Below are 21,108 nucleotides of genomic sequence, written 5' to 3'. Positions count from 1 at the left end.
AATGATGGTTGGGTAGAAGCATCTTAGACTTCCATGCAATATTAAGAAGGTTCTAGAAGCCCACTGAAATGACCTGAAGCCAGAGGGAGCCAGCAGAGGAGTCGTGTGTTTCCTAGTGGGGGGAGGGGCAGGGCGATGGAGGGATATGCCTTAGCATGGTTTCTGCTGTCATACTCCCTGGCTGCTGTGGCACAAATGCAGAATTTCCACAGAATTCAGGACAGCAGCTGGGCCCTTGGTTGATTACCTGCCTGAAGCAGAGTGCTTGTGAGGCACTCACATGACCACCACGCTAGGTACTTTCAAATGTTTAATAAAACAAGCACAAATCCTCTGCCTCCAATTCAGCTAGACATGCATGTGCTCAAACACATGCCCTTTGGGCAAACAGTGTCCTCCCTCTGAATTGCACTTGAGCATCATCCGTGTGTGGTGCCAGTGAGCTCATCTGCTTGCAGGACATGTTATAAATGCCCTTCTCTATGTACAGTTGATCTTATGCCACTCCACCCCATCTCCTCCCAGAAAGTCCTATTATTTTGTTTTGTGTCTTATTAAAACCTGTATCTTAGCTTTGATGGTCTGGCCCTCCTGTTTCTTTCTGCAGCCACTAGGCCCAGGATAATAAGCTATAAACACTCTAATCATGTGTAAACAATACCTCTCTGAGGTGAGCTCCAAGCACAGAAGGTGGCCCAATTGTCATTTCTCTCCTGACGGTCCTTCCCATCCTCCCCATGGTGGCACAGATGATGTGATGGGTGAGCCCGAGCCGCTGGACCCCAGCCAGCCAGCTGGGAGTCCTTTGGTGGGACCTGAAACAGTAATCAAGCAGGGCAGATGGAGGTGAGGGGCTTTCAGGATCCTACCTGAGTGCTCTGTAGGTGGCCGCAGGGCACTTGACTCAGATCCAAGAGAGGCACCTGGCTGCAAGCTGGCGTACAGCCAGTTTCAGAGGGTAAGCTTGCTGTGAATGACGGTGTCTGGGCTCAGTTCAGCCTTTATTGTTGTGTGTCTCTTTATAACTAATTCCTCAGTGAAAGATGTTTGAAACCTAAGCCTCCCTGCCCTCCCGCCCCATTTTAGTTTCAGTTGCAGGCACTTGTCCCCATTGAGAATCAGGAGAGTCCTGCTAGTGAGTAAATCTCTACTGGAAACCGAATCCCTGATCGATGCCAGGCACGGCTGTTGCAACATGGGAGACTCTCCGAAGGGCTAGAAATGACAAGGAAGAGCAAACCTGTCCATTTCCTGTAGCATCCAATAACCATTCCTACAGGCTGTGCCTAGCGCAATAGATGAAGAAAGGATGATCTCTCAAAACTGTAAGAAGTGTATTCCAAAATTTATATGGGCTAGTACAACTGTTTCTCAAAGTCTGGTCCCCAGAACAGCAGCAACAGTTCTCACCAGGGAACTCGTCAGAAATGCAAAGATTTGACACAGCCACACCTACTGAATCAGAAAGCTGGGGGTGGGAGCCAGCAGGCTCAGTAAGGTTTCCAGGTGATTCTGATCATTACTAACGTTTGAGAATCCCTACTCTAGAGACAGAGATGGTTTTTTTCACCAATAACCAGAACACCAGATAGTTTAATCATGTAATTATCCTATTGCACCTCATCACAGTGTACTTATTCAAATATGTATTCAACTATTACTATGCTCCAGGCTCTACGCTAGACATAGGAGGGCGTAATGGTAAATATAGAGACATGGTCTTTGTTCTCACCAGCTTATCTTCTAGTAGAGATAACTGATATTAACTGAATAAATGCACAGATAAGTTTGTAGGCACCAATTACTTAAAGCGTTTTGCCTAAAATGTACTGACCTGATCGGTATGGCAAATTAAGAAAAGCTTCAGTGAGGAAGTGGTACCTGAGCTGAGAAATAAAGGAAACAGAGACATGATGGCCATAAACTTTGGGATGGAGGTGGCTTTTCAGGCCATCAGCAGTTTGGCAAGGCTTTGCACGTGGATGAAGGTGGCTCATTTAAGGACCCGACAGAGAATCAGGGTGGCCCAAATGCCAACATCAAAGGGCAAAGAATCATGACACAGGATGCATACAAGAGACTAGGAATCATGTTAGAATATTGGTCTGTTATCAGATCCATGGCATCCCACTGAAAAATTTGAAGATGGGCAGGGCAATACCAGCAGACCGGCATTCGGAGAAATCTCACTCTGCCTGATGTGTGGAGAATGGGTTGGAAAGGGACCAGGCAGGAAGAACAATGAGGAGGGCAGTGCCATTTTCTGGGACAGAGATGAGGTAAAAGGATGGGGGTGGTGGACGTGGAGATCTACAGGAATCTATTACAAGTCCCGAGGTGAGGGGGACAAAGGTGTCAAGAGCGAGTATGGTTTCCAGTTTGCCTGGCCAGAGGGATGGGGATACCATTTAGTGAAGTAGCATCTCTGAAAAGCATCAGGTTTGGGACAGAGTAGGTGGGGGTGAGACCCAACGAAGTAAGCTTTTCAGGTGTTGAGTCTTAGCTGTCCTTGAGACTTACAGGTGTCAGCCTGGAGTAAGGTCTGAGAGAAAAGACTTGGGCTAGAAATATCAGAATGTGAGGTGATGCCCACATCGGTGTCTCAGGGTTGAAGCACACCAGTGAAAGAGTCTAGAATGAGAAGAGAGTAGGTCTCAGGATCCATCCCAGAGGGACTCTGTGTGGGACTCGATAGGTGGGGATCCATAATGGTTTGTATAATAACCTGAAGAAGAAAGGAGGGGAAAGGGAAAAAAATGAGAATATCATAGATTGTACTAGAATAAAACTATGGTGCTGCCATCCAAACGAGTGAGTTACTCATTTCTTGCAAGCTTGTTTCAGTAGGAAAAGAAGTGTGTTCCTCCATCTGTAAAATAGGGGGTGGGGTGGGGAGTGGTCTGTAGCTCACATAGGCATTTCCATTCCATGATGTAACATCGCACACACAGCAAACCTTAGTGATCATTGCCCTGTGCAAGGCACTCAAAAGATTCTTAATGTTATTTGTGGAATTATTACACAATTAATGAATGAATCCTTGACTGAATAATGTTCTCCATCTCCTTTCTCATAGAATTTTTTTTGAAATCCAATGTATGGTACTGGAATGGGGGGGCGGGCAGGGAATGGAGCGTGTTTGAGTTTTGCGTTCCATCCAGTAAACTTGGGCATCCACTTTGAGCCTCTATCCTTATTAGAGAAACTGGAAAAGACTAGGCATGATTTCATCCTAGCAAAAAATAAAAAAAGACAGATTAAACTATCTTTATTATGTTGCTTTCCCTAAGGAAGTGTTACCTTGTATTACATATATCAGGATGGATTATGCCAATTGCTTCATCTGACCTTTCTCACTCAAGGTACATACTCACCACTCTTAAAAATGTGTATGTGAAACACCTGGGAGGCTCAGTTGTTTAAGCATCTGACTCTTGGTTTCGGCTCAGGTCATGAACTCAGGGTCATAAGATCAAGCCCAGAATTGGGTTCCATGCTCATCACAGGAGATTGTCTCTGTCTCTCTTTGCCTCTCCCTTCTGGCCCCCAACTCCACACTCGCTCACTCTTTCTCAAAAAAAAAAAAAGTGTATTATTTTTGGAAAATCTCATCTCTTTTAGAACTATCAACTGTAATGCACTTTTATAATAAAATTAAAAGGCAATTGTCAAGAGTTATAAGGCTCCAAAGTGGCTGAACAAATAGGTATGTTTCTAGAAGGTGATGTGGGATCTGCTTTTTAAAAACAAAACCAAACAATAAGCCGGGATTGATACAGGAAGGCAAACTTATAAAATGATTAAATGCATTATATTATATCTTTGGTTAGAAATAAATATACTCAAAGGATCAACTGAAGGCATTTCACTTTCTCTTTGCTTAGCCCTGAGAACATGGGAACGGGGTGCCATGAGTGCCATGTCCCAATATACGACGACGTGAGGATGATTCCAAAGATGTCCCCAGACAACACCACGATTGGGAGGAAGTCTTAGAAGCAAAGATAGCTCCGGAAATCTCACCAATTACAAGAGGATAATCCTAATGAGTGATGCAAATTGGCAAGGTATTTATAAGGACTCCAAAAGCTTCACTGGAGCGATTTCACACACCATCCTTCTGAAACACACTTTTCTTCACATTTGAACCATTGTGAAATAAGGTGTTGTGGAATTAGCAGCATCTTAGAAACCTGATAATGAGAAGAATAAACAGTAACTAGAGCATAGTGGGTACTGCCTGTGTGCTGAGAACCACGCTAAACCTTTGTCTGTGTCGGCCATCAGATCCTCTCAATAATCCTACAAGGAAGGTACAGTTGTTCTCCCTATATCACAGAGAAAGAAACTGAGGCACAGAGAAACCAAATAATTTCCCCAAGACCACTGGATTAGTGAACAATGAAGCTGGGCTTCAGATAAAGCTTATCTGACTCCAGACTAAGCTCTCTGGACACAAACCAGCAGGCAGCCTTGTGGGTTTCTTTTTCCTTCCCTCCAGCCCATAAAGAATAGCTTCCTCCTTACTCAAAAAAAAAAAAAAAAAAAAAAAAAAAAAAAAAAAAGGACAATCAGATAGCTGTACAGACAGATACAGAAGTCATATGAATTTGAAGGAAAATAAAGCATTAGGTGTCAATATCACTGTTGTCGTTAAGAAAAATGATATAAACAGAAAAACTAGAAATGATACTTTGGAAACTGAGTCCAAGGGTTTCTTTGCTACCTTGTATTTTTTTTTCTCCATCTGAACTATTTACTCACATTTATGTAACTTGATTCACTTTACAACTTTACCATGATTTTATCAAACATGAAAATATTAATTGTTTAAAACATCAAGCTGTAATATTTTTTTAAAGTTCTGTGTGCGCCGCCCCCCCTCCCCCCCCCACAAAGCTTCTGGAGTGCCAGCAAAGGAATGCATTCCCCATGTAGGAGACTCAAGCTACAATCAAGGGGAAGGCAGGAGAGCAGACAAAAGAAAGCAAAACAATGGCCTGGAGACGTGGTGGCTCCAGACCTCTCATCTCCAACCTCTTTTTTCAACTTCCCGAGGAATCCCCATAGGGCACGACTCAGTTGCCTGGGAAACTCTGGTCTGCAGAACCTGACCACATGTCATCCTGTGACATATGGAAGGGCCGGCTAGCCACACCAAGGACCTGTCATAGACATATTATGCAAAGTCTGAACATTTCATGTACCGTGAGTTCTGAATTTAAACTTCAAAAAGTTACCCAGCAGGAAGAGAAGGTATTGCAGAATAAAATGTGAAATGTTCTAAATTCAACACTGGATTTAAGAATATATCACTGTGGTCTCATGTATACAGGAAAAAAAAAATGCAGCAAAGTCCAAATATTTAGTTACAAAAAAAGGAAACATCTAGTCAGTTCTGCTCCAGTGTCTTCTCTGTGGTCCAATTAATCAAATCAGAATGGATCCAAAGCTGGTAGCCACTTGCCAAGCCTGCAAAAAAAAATGTCTGATTCTGATTATTAAATAAACAACTCCCAAAAAAGGAAGCGTTATGAAGAAAGACAAACATTTTCTTCCCCCGAATTGCAGCGTTTTGAATTCCTCCCACGAGTTGGTGGTAGGAAAAGACTAAACTAGTTAGAAATTGAGGTTGTATCAAATCATATTTTATTCCAAATAGAAGATATCAAAATGTCTAAATTGCCTCTTAAAAATTTAAGTGTAATGGCTTTGTCTTACACTTTAAAGGAAAGAATTATGACACATTCTTGGATGATACAGGTTTAGTTATATATTTCTTTACAGAGCCCTATAAATTAGTTTTCTCTTAAATGTGCAAGCTTCAAAGCAAATACTAATGAATTCAATTTTGATTTCATGATCTTTTTCATGACTCTTTGTGCCATAAGCCAGAAGTCTGGTTCAAGCAACCTCAAGGAAGCCTTTGTTGAGATAGGAATCAACAGATGTAGAATACTTCCAACCCCAATGGCTACTTGCTACCTGTAGGAGAATGTTCCACTCTGCCTTTCTGATCTTTACAATCATCATATGTAAAGTGATGATACCTCCCGTGATTGTTGAGGACATAAACGAAATAGTGAAGTGGGAGTTCTTTGTGGTTAGGCAAAAACAAATTCTGGGAGTTCTCGACCAAGCTCTCCTTTAGGGAATATGTGTGCGTGCAGGTGTGTGTGTTGGGGCTGGGGGTTAATACGTGGCTTTAGGGAAGACTCCCATTTTGTATTTCACACACTTCCACGCCATTTGAATGTATTAAAGATGAATATGCCTCATATATAAATGTCAATGATTAAAAAGACAGAATTAAAATAGCAAGAAGACAAAAGGTACCCATGGAAGGGGTTCTTGGTCCTTGATCTGTATCTTGAGTCAAGTGACACCAAGTAGAATTCAATTTCTGAGTCTTTCCCCAGAACTGCTGGTGCTCTGCTAGGTGCTGACTTGATCCCAAGGGGAGTGTGCAGTGGAGTAACAGGAAAGACAGCACCTCAGATATTCTGGTCCATCCAAGCCTCAAGTTGCCACGTTGAGCAGCTTGATATCCTTGCTTGAAGAATTTAAGAATACAAAAGAAAAAGAACATGTAAGACACTCTGCTTATCATAACTACCATCCCAGTGCTGTTACTATCAATAATTAACATTTATGAAGATTTTGCTGTGATCTTTTGTTTTTAAGTGAACATCCCATTTCTTGTTTGCACAACCATTTGAAGAAGGCATTATTATGACCTCCATTTGCAAGGGGGAGAGATGATAGTGGAAAGGTTAGGTCTATGGTCATAGAGCTAGCAAGTTCCAGGGCTGGAAACTAAATCCCAGCCATCTGGAATGCTGCATGGGATTAAAAAACAGGACCTCAGAAGTACTGAAACAGAGAAGTTGGCAAATTGATCCTTTCCGAATATAGTTGAAGTTCATGTGGGGTTGACCTACAGACTCAGAATTTTTAGCGTTGGAAGGGAGGTCTTTGAGCTCAACCACTTTGTGCAGGTCTTTGAGCTCCACCGCTTTCTCAGAAAGAGTTTAAGGAACCTGTTCCACATATCCAGGATGGATGACCTTCTATTCTTTGCTTAAACAGCTCCAGTAAAAGGAAATTCAAGATTCATGTGGGCTAGATGTTTGCACTGTTGGATAATTCTACGCATTAAAACTTCTTCCTTAAAGTAGCAGAGTTGGCTGCTCTAAGAAATTACACCAAATGTGTTTAATTCTTGTATGTGGAAACCCATATGTCTGCTTCCTCTTTTATATGCTAATGCTCGAAATATATGAAGACAATGCTTGTGTTCTCAATAAATTTGGATGGTTTTCCTGGAGGAGAAAGTAGTTTAGGTTTGCGCAACTTAGAGTCCCAGACTCAAATTTCAGTTTGGTCCTTTGCTAGTTATTAATCTTTGGACAACTTCCTTAAATTCTGAGCCTTAATCTCATCTATAAATTGATGAACACAGTGTCTATGTCATAGGGCTTTTGGGGAGTAAAATATAAAGGCATAGCATAGTGCCAGGCACAGGGTAAGAATCTGGTACCTGTCCGCTTTCTTTCCCATTTCATTGTTCTGTTGACCTTTCTCTTGATTTCTCTAAATTTTTAAGATGACCCTCTTGAAACATGAGGTTCATAATAAAACGTATTAATTTTACTGTCAGTCCAGAAAGACTTCCTGCTTCTTCCTGTTACACTCCACCAGTGAACACTGTTCCCTCCAGTTGATTTCATTGTGTACTTGGTTCTGTTGTCTACACAATGAGCAATCCCTCCCCACGTTGTGGCAGCTGAAGATGTGATAAGCATACTTTCAACTCAAGTGGCTGATAAAAAATGACAAACAGGACAGACCCGGGGAGTGATCCCCATGTCACTCTGCTGCAGACCTCCCACCAAGTTGACAAGAAGTCATTAATCAACCTCCTCAGTCACGTATGATCATGTTCAGAGCCCTACAATCCAGTCCCCATGTCATAATCCTGCACACACAACTAACAGGGACACTTCATCAAATGCTTCTCAGAAACCAGGGTGCAAGTGTCCTCTGCTTCTCCATCCTCAAGGTACAGTTGTCAACATAGTGTCTGTGGAGTTATTTTGGCACAAAAACACAAACCACGTTAGTGTCAACACACATTTGTAAATGCTCATCAATTTAACAGTTGGCATCAGGCTTTTTGGACAAGATTGCTTCTCTTTAAAAAGATTCAGTCACTTCTTTGGTTTCCCCAAAGGGACTTAAATAATCTCCATTTTAGAATATTTGGGCCTGCCTAATCTAATGGCATCCTTCTTATTCTCTAATAAAATTCAAAATTTATAGAAAATGACGCTAATGAGTCGTCAGACCCTAGAATTGTTTTCACAAGCCCTGAAGGGAGATGTCTGCTTTTATACGCCTGATCACTATCTTCTTTCTCTCTAGGAAAGTTTCTGCTTTTCAAAAATTTATTTGATCTTTTCTTTGTTGTTAGAAGACAGAGTGATGGAGCTCCATTTCAGATCAGTAAGGGAGGAATGGACATAAATATAAAATAAATACCTTATAAAAATAAATACCTTAATTTTTTTATCAAACCAATCTTCCTTATGTCAATTCTAGTTTATTTATCTTTTGAATTCAGAAAATTGGTTTACAAAGCTTTAGAAAAAAAAAATCTTTACATTTCCGCAAGCTTCGTGAATGAGTCACTTTAGCCCCATAACTACCAGAAATCAGCTTTTGTCTGTGTGCATGAATATTTTACCTATTTGTAATCACCGATGTGCTTTTCTATTCCCATTTTACGGTGAGTATCAAAACATATCCTAGTTTGTGCTATTACCTATCCCATTAACAACATTTAAGCAAAGTGTGTGATATATCAGCTGCCTAGACTGTAATGTGGATCTTAAAACACTGAACGTCCAACCACCACATAATTTTTAAATTTAATTTTTGGGGAAGTATGAAAAAGATCTTGTCTATACAGATGGTCCCTGACTTCCAATGATTCAGTTTAGGATTTTTTGACTTTATGATGCCATGAATGTGATGTGCATTCAGTAGAAACTGTACTTTGAATTTTGAATTTGGATCTGTTCCTGGGCTAGCGACATGTGGTCTGATGCTGCTTATGATGCTGAGAAGTGGCAGCCACAGCTCCCTGTTAGCCACGCAACCAATGAGGGTGAACAATACACCGACAGCCATCTGTACCCATATAGCCTTTCTGTTTTTCACTTTCACAACAATATTCAATACATTACATGAGTTATTCAACACTTTATTATAAAATAGGCTTTGTGTAAGATTATTTTGCCCAACTATAGGCTAATATAAGTATCCTGAGCCCATTTAACATCTGCAAAGCTGAGCTATGATGGTCAGTGGGTTAGGTGTACTAAATAAATTTTTGACTTATGATATTTTCAACCTACAATGGCTTTATCAGGATGTAACCCTATCATACGTTGAGGGAAGATCTGTACTAGTATAGAATTGCTTTTTGTCTATTGGACTTATTTCCTTAACATCAATTCCCATGAGACAGAGAATTGAGTCAAAGTGAATGAGTATTTTCATTACTCTTTTTTTTTTTTTAAGATTTTATTTATTTGTTCATGAGACACACAGAGAGAGAGAGAGAGGCAGAGACACAGGCAGAGGGGGAAACAGGTTCCATGCAGGAAGCCCTATGTGGGACTCTATCCTGGCACCCTGGGACCACACCCTGACCTGAAGGCAGATGCCCAACCACTGAGCCACCCAGGCATCCCTGAGTATTCTCATTACTCTTAATGGATATTACTATTTATGCTTAAAATGATTTATAATGCTCCCACTCATGCACAATATATGTTGTTTAAAACTCCAACCACATTATGTGTACTGTTAATTTTTCAAGTGTTCTGTTCTATTAGAGAGTATTCTCTTTTATATTGTTCCATCAAGCTTTACATTAGTAGCTGTAAGTACCTGGACAGTCTACAAATTGTAACACTTGTTATATCAACTTCCCCAGCCGTAAATTAAAAAGAGGCTAATTCTGTTTATTATTCTTCTCCCTTTGAAATAATGCAATTAGATTGTGTGATGTGGCAACCTTAAATCATTTTTTCTATAATATCCATCTACTACATTTATCAGAGTTGCCTCTAATGCTACCCTTATTACAGGTATGCATAAGCCAATAATAGCAGCTCCCAACTTTGTAAAAGTACATGCAAAACATAAAGGTTTTCACAAGATAAATTGGTCTTCCCTAAAAAAAAATTATTGAGAATATATTTATTTCAAGCATCGTAGGTGTTGTGGTACTACAGGCAAAGATGAGTAAAACATGATGCTTCTAATTAGAAACATGTAACTGATGAAAGGTAATAAAAAAAGAAAGAAAGCACAGAAGTTGGGGCCAGAATATGGAAAATCGGCGAGTGACAGAGATTGGAGAAATGAATTTGGGATTGAAAATCCCCTGCCTGGGCAGGAGGGGGAGGTGGAGCTTTTATTGATGAAGACTTATCAGAACCCCAAAGAGATGTCTTCTCTGGAGCTCAAATTTTTAAAAAGTACCAAATAAAGCCAATGCCTAGGGAATCAGAAATAAACTCTTCTCCCTAGAGAAGGGTCTTCTCCTATGGTGTGTTTTTTAAAAGCTGAGATTGTGCTGAGCAACGCAACTCTCTGGGAGCTGTGCTGTGGGAGAATGCAGTGTGTTTGGGGCGTGTTTGCTTTTGGGTGGGGCTTTCCCAAGGAGAAGAATTTGGTCTGGGGTCCAGAAGAGCTCTGAGAACTGGGCTGGCTTTTTCACAAGCCTATAAGAGTGGAATGTGACTTGTACACTGAGCCACCACCATGTTTTGTCATCCCTTGTTAGGGACTGTGAAAGACAATTTGTCATTTCGATGTTCATCAGGCAAGTCCAGCAAAGACCAAGCATCTGCAACTTCTTGTTCTCCTTGGCCACCCAGAAATCCCCCTGTGGCCAGCCCTGGATCTGGAGAATGGAATGTCTGCTACCTTACCCAGCAAGAAATGTCGTTTATTGGTCTTACATAATTCTGGGGACCTACATTCCAGGGCAGCTTGTCAAAATACTGGTCAAGTTAATATGTCATTTGATTACCCCCTCATGACTGCCAAAGAATCAACGAATTCGATACATAAGTAAATAAATAACATCTTTTTTTTTTTTTTTGCCATTTACCTTTTCTCCCACTACTGACAAGATATTGAATCACTCACTTTGGCTGATTCATCTTAAAATGCATAATACAAATTGTTTCAAAGGGAGGTTGACAGACCTGGAAGCAAATCTTGGCCCTGCCACTGTAAGCAAAGGCACTGGCTTCAAGTGTGTGGTTTCCTATGTAGTGAGACTGAATTCTCTCCCAGATTTTTAAATACCTGGTCCTTTCTTATTAGTCAGGTGCCAGTGAACTATCAAGCCCTCAGGGAAGATTTCCCTGATCATTGGACTTAAGTACAGTCTCTCTCCCTCATTTACTCTCCATTCCATTCTGGCATTTCATTTTTGGAATTTTATGTTTATTTTTCATCATAGAACTCGTTGCTATCAAATATTATCTCATTTATTTCTTTTTTTTTTTCTGTCTCCTTTAACAAGAAAGTAAGCTAATTCAGTACAACTGGTGTCCTTATAAGAAGAGGAAATCTGGGGCACCTGGGTGGCTCAGTCGGTTGAGCATCTGCCTTCAGCTCAGGTCATGATCTCAGGGTCCTGGGATTGAGGCCCAAGTCAGGCTCCTTGCTTATAGCATGCTCATAGCATGGAGTCTGCTTGAGATCCTCCCTCTCCTTTTGCCCCTCTCCCCCACTCATGCTTGCTTGTGCTCACTCTCTCTCTTTCTCAAATAAATAAAAAGAAAATAGAAGAGGAAGTTAGGGCACATGAAGAGACACAATGGAGGAGCAAAGATCATGCATAGAGGCAGTAAGATGGAAGTCATCCGCAAGCCAAAGAGAGAGGCCTCAGAGGAAACCACAGGTATTTTTGATATGGTGAAAGAGAAAACCACAGTGCTTTGTGATGGCAGCCCTCACAAACTAATACTCCAAAAGTACCTACAGGAACCCAAGGAATAAACTGGACTTCAGCAAACTTCAAAACTTTCTGTCTCAAAAGACATTATCAACAAAATGAAAGAAAAAAACACCACCACCCCCACAAAATGGGGAGAAACATTTGCAAATGACACGATAAAGGTTTAATATCCAGAAAATATATTTTTAAAAAATCCAAAACTCAACACCAAAAAAGACTAACAATCCAATTTTAAAAATGGCCAAAATACTTGGAGAGACATTTCTCTAAAGACAATATACAAATGGCCAAGAAGCACATAGGAAGATGCTCAGTGTAGTCATCAGGAAAATCAGAAGCACAACGAGAGGGGGCAGCTGGGTGGCTCAGTCAGTTGAGCATCTGCCTTTGGCTCAGGTCATGATCCTGGGGTCCTGGGATCCAGTCCTAAATCAGGCTCCCTGCTCAGCAGGGGTCTGCTTCTCCCTCTGCTCCTTCCCATGCTTGCACGTGCTCTCTCTCTATATATATCCCCCCCCCTCGTAAATAAATAAATAAATAAATAAATAAATAAATAAATAAATAAAATCTTTTTAAAAAGAAAGCACAATGAGATACCACCTCATACCCATTATGATGGCGATAATAAAAACACAGAAATGACAAGTGTTGGTGAGGGTGTAAAGAAACCGGAACCTGCATACACTGGGAATAGGAATGTAAAATGATGCAGCTGCTGCGGGAAACAGTGCGGACATTCCTCAAAAAGCTAAATGTAGAATTGACTTCCAGCAACTCCACTACTAGATATATAAAGAATTGAAAATGGACTCAGGTATTTGTATGCTAATGTTTACGGCAGCATTATTCACAAGAGCCAAAGGTGAAGTCAACCCAAGATCCACAAACAGATTCAGGGGTAATGAAGGCAGTCTATCCACATAATAGAATATCACACAACCATAAAAAGGAATAGAATTCTGACACGTGTTACAATGTGGATAAATCTGGAAACATCACACCAAGTGAAATAAGGCAGACACAAAAGGACAGTGTATGATCCACTTATGAAATATCTAGAATAGGCAAATTCAAAGAGTCAGAATACAAACCTAGAGATCACCAGTAGACAGAGGAATAAGGGAGATTGGGGAGTTACTGCTTATGGGTTACAGAGTTCCTGCTTGGGGTGATAAAAAAAAAACTTCAGAAACAGATCACGGTCATGGTAGCTTGGCACTATGAATGTTAATGTGTACTTAATGTCACTGCACTGTACACTTAAAAATGGTTCAAATGGCAAATGTTACATTTACCATGAAAAGGAAAAAAATGAATAAATGATTTATAACACCACTGTTTTTCTTTGTCCAGATTGGATGTGTCCTATCAATAGTTGGTATAACTGATGCTATATTTAAGTAACTTTTTGGGGGTAGGGGCACATGACTGGCTCAGCCCGTGGAGTATGTGACTCTTGATTTCAGCCCCATGTTTGGTGTAGGGATTACTTGAAGCATTTTTTCTCCTCGGATTTTATTTCTAACATGACTTTGGATGTATGCCATTATGATTTTGTAAGTTGGGGATTTCACATATCCTGTACATATTCTTCCTTGGAAGCAAGCTTCAAAACTGGCTTTGGGAGTCTTCTCTAAAGCCGCAGACTAGGTTCAGCTCCCTGTGCAAGGCACCATCACAGCTTGCTTTTTCTTCATAATGCCCATTATCACTGGTATCCCTGTCACAGTGTGTGGCATATAGTAGGTACTTAATAAAAACCTATTAATGGATAGAAGTAGTAAATGTAGCCAGAGTATGCTAACTCTTCTAGTAAATGTAGCCAGAGTATCCTAACTCTTGCATGATGACAAATCAAAGCAATTTAACTTCATATAGAACATCAAACTTCCATGTTAATATCGTCGATATTAAGCTTTTCTTTTTTTTTTTTTTTCAATCTTCGGTAGGCACTCCATCAAAGATGTATTTTAAGCTTGAAATCTCCAAAACAGCGTGAATTTCTTTGAGTTACTATGTGTAGGAAAGTGCCCAGTGTAATTTATTCAAAATTCCTTTAAGGAACCCTAAGTACACTCTTTCTCTCCAATCATGTCTAGTCTTAGGATTACGTGTGTGTTTAAGGAGGATACAAATGTCTTGGAAACATAACATTTCTGTGTTGAAAATGCTCCAGGTGGAGCTTCCACAGAGCCAAAGCATACGTGGCAGGGATGAAGGGCTTTTGGAGGGATGGGGAAGGCAAACTCATCCTGAGAGCAAATCAGTGAAGATTTCAGGAAACGTGATAGAACAAGCCTGATTTAGAAGATTGAGCTCCCTCCTCATAATTGACTCTACAGCTGTAGACATCTTGACCTCTTTGTGTTTCAGAGTCTTTATTGTAAAGTGTAATCATTAGATCTATATCATTTGATCATGGTAGGGGTTAAAGGAGATGATGAGTAAAACAGCTCCTGTTTCAGGTGCTTAATTAAACTATCCTCACCACCACCACCATTGTCTCCCTGATAAAGTAAATGTGACACGCAGAGGACTCCTGACCCCATAACCAAGACCCTCATGCCTCGTCTTGGAACCTAAACTCATCAATCTGTTGGACGGCCCCTGATCTGGGAGCAACCACAGTCCTAAAGATCCAGGTCCTTGAGTCATGGTTTTTAAGTTCATTAACTATCAACAGTGTTCCCTGCAATATCAACACAGTGAACAGTGTCATCTTTCTCAAGTGTCCACCAACATACTCAGATATTAAAATTTACTGTTTAATTTTAATTTCTTGAGAGAGAGAGAGAGAGAGCAAGGGCAGAGAGTGTGGGAGAGAGACAGAATCTTAAGTAGGCTCCACACCTAGCGTGGAGACCCATGTAGGGCTCAATCCCATGACCCTGAGATAACAATCTGAACTGAAGAGTCAGACGGCTTAACCAACTGAGCCACCCAGGCACCTCTAAAATTTGCGGTTTAAAGAAAAAAAAAAACAGGGATTTTTCTATCAAACCTCTCCACTTTTACATTTTATTGTGTGCTAGTATTTTGACCCATGTGGACCTGCTTACGGATGTTTTATGTGGATAGGAATAGCCTGACTTCTGTAGCCATGTCTCAAGAGCTTTATCAGTTCTCAAGAAGCTTGAGTTCTCAAAGTGGGTACAGGAGCAGCTGGTACAATGCCCGGCCTATTTGCTGAGGTTTCTGTTCTATCACTCTCCTGGAGGCACTGGACAGGGCCAGTGTTGTTCGAAAATAGTTTATTTTTATGGAACACCTGTATAAAGCTTGCACCAAAGCCATCGGTGATAAAGGCACAGGGTCCTGCCCTTTGCAAGGAAATCTCTTTAATGGCCAGGGCCGATTTCAGCCTACCAGGGATTTGACTATTTAATTGGACTTCTGGTTAGGCATGAGAGAGCCTACATTCCCCATTCCCAACTGCAGAAAATGTGAACCAGGCACCAGTGGTAGTTTTGGAGATGGTTTTCGGAAGCGCATGAACAAAACAACAATGAAATCTCGGGAGCTGAACATTACTGAAAAGGGACTCACTTTCTCACTTGCTGATTACATCAAGAGGAAGTGTTTTGGCTCAGAATGAGTAGGTCTTTAATACTTCTCTATTAAAAAGAGAGATTAGCAAGCATTAAGGAGAAAACAAGCCCGAGGCTAGAACCTTTGGCAGGCAACAGTATCTAATTAGAAGGTAATTGGAAAAAAATACAATGAAAATAATACACTGTTTTAAAATTCTTATTATGGCAAGTGATATAAAGATTCCTTTTTAAGTATTTCTATTGGGAAAAAAATGTGAGTTGGCTTAAAGACAAATATTAAGGAAATATTAGTACACAGGGTCCTCTGAATATGTGCTGAGGGATTCTGATGTTTCTCCTATAATCTCCTTTTTGCTCCTTTACTTGCAACCTGACAGTAGAGAATAAAAATGAGGAATTTTTAATCTCCTGAAAATTCTACATGCAATAGAACAATGGTCTCTTGGCTATTCCCTTCATTTTTAGAGTCAATAGCTTGTTTTAATTAGATAATCTCTAAGGCTTCTTCAGGCTATAACTGCCTACTTTTCAGATGAGGCTATTGGGGCGCAGGGAGGTAATGGAATTTGCCCAAAGTCACAGGGCTAGTAAGTGGCAGAGCCAATCCAAGGACTCATGGCTCCCTGTTTGCCATCTGCCGGGTAAAGTTGTCCAAGTAGGTTTGAGGCAATATTCCCCCTCTTCGTGGTTCCAAATGTACTTTCTTCCTGCAAACTCTAGCCTGTAGGTATTGGCCAAGTGGGACAGGAGGAGCATCAGCCTGCCAACTCCAAGGCAGAGACCATCTGGTGTGTGAGAAAGACATGTGTGATGATGACCTCAGGGATGGGATGACACCAGCCCCAAAGCCACTGGAGACTCCGCAGTTCCGTTCTTCCAGAGAGCTTAATGATGGTCTCTTCCTTCCTATGACATGGGAGTCTACCCTGTGTTTATTGTTCCCACAGCCTAGACCCAGGGTGGGCCTTCTGTGATTGCTTCCCAGCCCCACCCTGTCTAAACATGCAGCCCCTACCGAGTTCTCTTCTGACGCCCAGCAGAACTTCCCCAAACCCCACCACTGATAAAAAAAATCCAAAGCCATCATAGAAAATGCCAGAGGTGCCTGTGTCATTTTGTTTATTAGATTTGGTCCCGCTGATGGTTGAAACCCCACTTACTTTTTAACAAAAGGAATTTCAAAGGGAAAACTGCCATAGGGAAAATCACTTCCTGGCCTCACTTGTCCAAACAGGCACCCATCCACTTAGTGTGACAGGCATCCTACTGAATCATTCAGAAACTGAAAATTGCAAAGTCTGTCCTGTGGCCCCAATTTTTCCCTTTGGGCATCTCTTTTCTCATTCATTTTGTAATTGGGACAACTGGGAACTCTGTAAAATCAAGTGCTGTGGTGTCGTTGTAGGAAAAGCACACTGATCTACTGGTTTAGCAGGAACCGCATTGGAATTCTGTAGAGTGACACCTGGGATGCGACAGGGAATCTTTCTGGGAACTTAGGTTACGAAGGTTTGCACCCAGGGTTCACTCTCAGCTATCTTGACCAGCACTTTCTGAACTGTAGCCACCATCAAATGAGGAGTCATTTGGATAATGGGTGAGAAGACAACTTTACAAAGAGGGGAACAGTCTAGTTCCTTTCTTCCTCTGCTCAAAAATGTGGCTGCCATCAGCTCTTTCATCCTTCAGGGAGAAATCTGGATGAAACTGCCTGATACAGAATGAAAATTCATGCTATGCTGTCAGAGACCAGTCAAAGATCACTTCCTGACATCACCTGGTGCTCAAGCAGAAGGCCGATAAATGCACCAGCACAGTGGCAAGACAGCCCAGTGGTCAAGAACATGGTGGGAAAGTCAGGCTGCCTGCATTTGAGAATCTTGCCTCTAACACAAACCAGCTCTGGACTCGAGGCATTTAACTTCTCCGCTCATTTTCCATAGGGAGACTCTAACAAGATCTTCCTCACTGGTTGTGGAAGGATCACAGAAAACCCTGAGAATGTGCCCAGCACTAAGTCTTTATGGCTTCAACATGCATGTGCCAATGACAATAATAATTGGCAGCCTTTGCTCACCCCAAGGTGAAGAAACTAGGGCCCGGAATTCCCTCTTCTGCCCAGTTATATGTGATATATAATAAGTAGAAGTCTCATCCCTGCCTTCCTACAATTCAGGATCTTGTATTGGGTACGTTGCTTCCTCTCCATATTAACGGGACTCTTTTAGTTGTAAGTAACAGAAGCTCAATTCAAACCAGTTTAGGCATACAGTAGGATTTACTGGATCATGCAACTGGGAAGTCCAGGCACTGGCTTCTGATCTGGTGAGATCTGCAGATTATGAACGACCAAACTGTGATGATCTCCTTTTTTTTCTCTAATGTATCACTCTCCCCCGCACTGCCTAGCCCCACTGTACTCCAATTCTTGCCTGTGTCTGCCTTATGTGTCGTCTTGTACTCTCCTACTGCACACAAGTTCTTTGCATGGTTTGGTAGATGGCTCCCAGAGAGCTCTGACTCATGCCTTCCTATCCTGTGTCCCAAAAGACGAAACTCCTTTTCTTTTGGCCCCAGATGAACAAAGTCTTGGGGAAGAACCTGGAGTGACCCAGCCTAGGGCCTGGAAGTAAAGGCTGGGCCAGTTGCCATGGCTGGAGTCACATGGCTCCAACGATTGGCTGGGCCTGCGTTAATGCCCAACCAAGTCTCTGCTCAGGAAAGAAACTAAGTATATTAATTTTTAATCTTTATTTTCTCCAATTTGTTGTTGTTAGTAACTCAAGACATTGTATATTTTCCCCAACCAAGAGTTCATTTGTTTGTTTGTTTTCAACGCTGAGACTTGCTGAGCTAGAGTATCGTTCACTATGAGATGGGAGGATGGTGACCGATCCTGGTGAGGTCCCTGTGTCTGCACCCTATGTTTTGACTTAATTCAGACCTTGAAGGAGCAGGAAAGTGGTCTGCAGTGCTCCAACGAGTATTCTGTGCTCCTGTTTTCAAGCCCTCTCCTCCCACCGAGATCCTTTCAAGAGAATGCAGGGCACAGGAAAGAATATAAGTAACTATTTTCAAGACACAAACTTGGGATGAGATCTGGGCCCTACCACTTAAGAGCTGTGTGAGCTTAGACAAGTTATGGTACCTGCCTGCACCTCGCCCTCCTCCCCTGCAAATGAGGGTAGCTTAGTTATTTCAAAGCCTCATTGATAAGGTTAAATAAGATATTGGGAAGCATATCTTCTGCTTCCATGTAAGATAAATTAACAAGATCTACCCTCCCACCTGAAATAAACCAATAAATGAAGAGAGGCAAAATGCAGGGAAAAATTATTTTCAAGACACTGTACACCAAGCAACAAAAGATTGTGATCCCTGGGAGATGGAGAAAAATGAAGCAAGCACTATGATTGCTCCAGCTCACTTCCTTGAAAAGGCTTGCAGTCTGTGGGAGGAACCTAGAAGAGACTCTGTGAGTTGAATCACTGAGCTGAGTGTCCAGGGAGACTGGGGCAGCTATAATATGCAGACTTCTGTGACCCCGGTACGCAGGGCAGAATTTTGGAGACAAGAGAGCTGCATGTGGAGAGAACCCCAAGGATCAGCAAGACGGTCCTCCCTGAATACTCAGCAGAGTAGTGATCAGCACAGGCCTGTGAGGAAACTACTCAAAATAAGGGAAAGATTCATCCAAAAGGACAGAGGGAACATTGCCTGGTACTCTCACAGGACCAGGGATAACGCTGCTCACCCCGGCTAGACCTCATATTTCATGGGCACTGGGGAGAGTGCGCAGGAAGGCCTTGCTTCGGTAGTAGGGGTTAATTAGCTCTAGACTGAGCATTGCTTCCAACCTGCCCAGCAAATCATACCTGGGAAGATCCAAAATGATGGAGCTGTTGCCAAGAAACATCACTGCATCTCCAAAAAACCTCCAAAATGTTTATCAAGGTGAAATTCACAATGGCTGACATCCCAACGTCAGCACGCATGCAGCGGAACCAGAAAATACGACCCAAATGGTGAATAATGAATAAGCTGAAACTAACCCAGAACTGCCACAGATGTTAAAATTAGCAGACAAGGACATTAGAACAATTATAACTGTATTCCAGATGGTCAAAAGTTGAGCTTTAATTAAAGATGGCTTTGACTTAAAAAGACATAAAAGAGGTCTTTCTTTCTTTCTTTCTTTTTCTTTCTTTCTTTCTTTCTTTCTTTCTTTCTTTCTTTCTTTCTTTCTTCCTTTCTTTTTCTCTCTCCTTTCTTTCTTTTTCTCTCTTATTTCTTTTCTTTCTTTTCTTTTCTTTCTTTCTTCTTTCTTTCTTTCTTTCTTTCTTTTTCTTTCTTTCTTTCTTTCTTTCTTTCTTTCTTTCTTCCTTTCTTTTTCTCTCTCCTTTCTTTTTCTCTCTTATTTCTTCTTTCTTTCTTTTCTTTTCTTTCTTTCTTCTTTCTTTCTTTCTTTCTTTCTTTCTTTCTTTCTTTCTTTCTTTTTTTTTTTCTTTCTTTCTTTCGATTCACATTGAGCTTCTAGACCTGAAATGTATGGTGTGTAAAATGAATAATACACTGTATGAAAAGAGAGGATCAGCGAACCAAAGGGCAATTTCAAGTAGCCTAATATACATGTAATTGTGTTCCAAGAAGAGAGTACATGTGGGCAAAAAGAGTGTTTGCAGAAATAGTCAATAATCCGCCTAAAAATTTAATAAAAGCTATACGCCTATAGGTCTAAGAAACTCAATGTCTTCCTAGCACAAGAGACATGAAGAAGTCTACCACAATCAAAACTTGCTCAAAATCATCAAAATCATAATTGAAATATGCTTAAAATCAGGAATAAATAGCAAATCTTAAAAGCAGCCAGAGAAAAAGAGCCATGTATAGAAAAGCTCAGATAAAGATGAAAGCAGCTTTCTTAGTGGGAGCAAGGCAAGGAAGGGGGCAGAGGGGTAGTCCAGAGGAATGAGTAGGCCTTGCCTTCTGTCTTCTTCTGTACCATCTGCAAGGAAGGTGATGGTGGCTTCCCAGTCTGTGGGGAGAACAGAAAATAAGAGAGTTTGCTCTAAGGATGGAAGCTACCTGACTGGGAAAATGCACACGTTACCTCTGTTCACACCCCACCGGTCAAGGACTTAGTGCCAGGGCCACACCTGGCTGCGGGGATGCCTGTAAGCATAGGCTCTGACCTCAGACAGGAGGGAGACAGAGGAACACACACACAGAGTTCCAGGTGATCGCCAGCATGGGCCGCATCGCGCTATTGCTACTTAGTCTTTATCTGGCGGCCTCTTTATATGGCCAATTAGCAAATGTGTGGCTACCTCAGAAGACTTCAGGCTCCATGAGGAAAGAAACCAAGTCAGCCTGGTATATTCCTGTCCAAAACCTGGTTTTGTTGTTGCCGTTTTGTTTTCGTTGCTTTTTCTTTTTTATACTGTTTCTCTATGTTTTTTAAAAGCAGGCTTATTGAGATATAATTCATGCACCACACAATTCACTCAATTA

The sequence above is a fragment of the Vulpes vulpes genome, chromosome 12 (assembly GCF_048418805.1).
Source record: "Vulpes vulpes isolate BD-2025 chromosome 12, VulVul3, whole genome shotgun sequence".
In the NCBI taxonomy this organism is placed as follows: Eukaryota; Metazoa; Chordata; class Mammalia; order Carnivora; family Canidae; genus Vulpes; species Vulpes vulpes.
The sequence above is the reverse complement of the archived record's forward strand: the minus strand, read 5'-3'. Positions refer to the sequence as shown.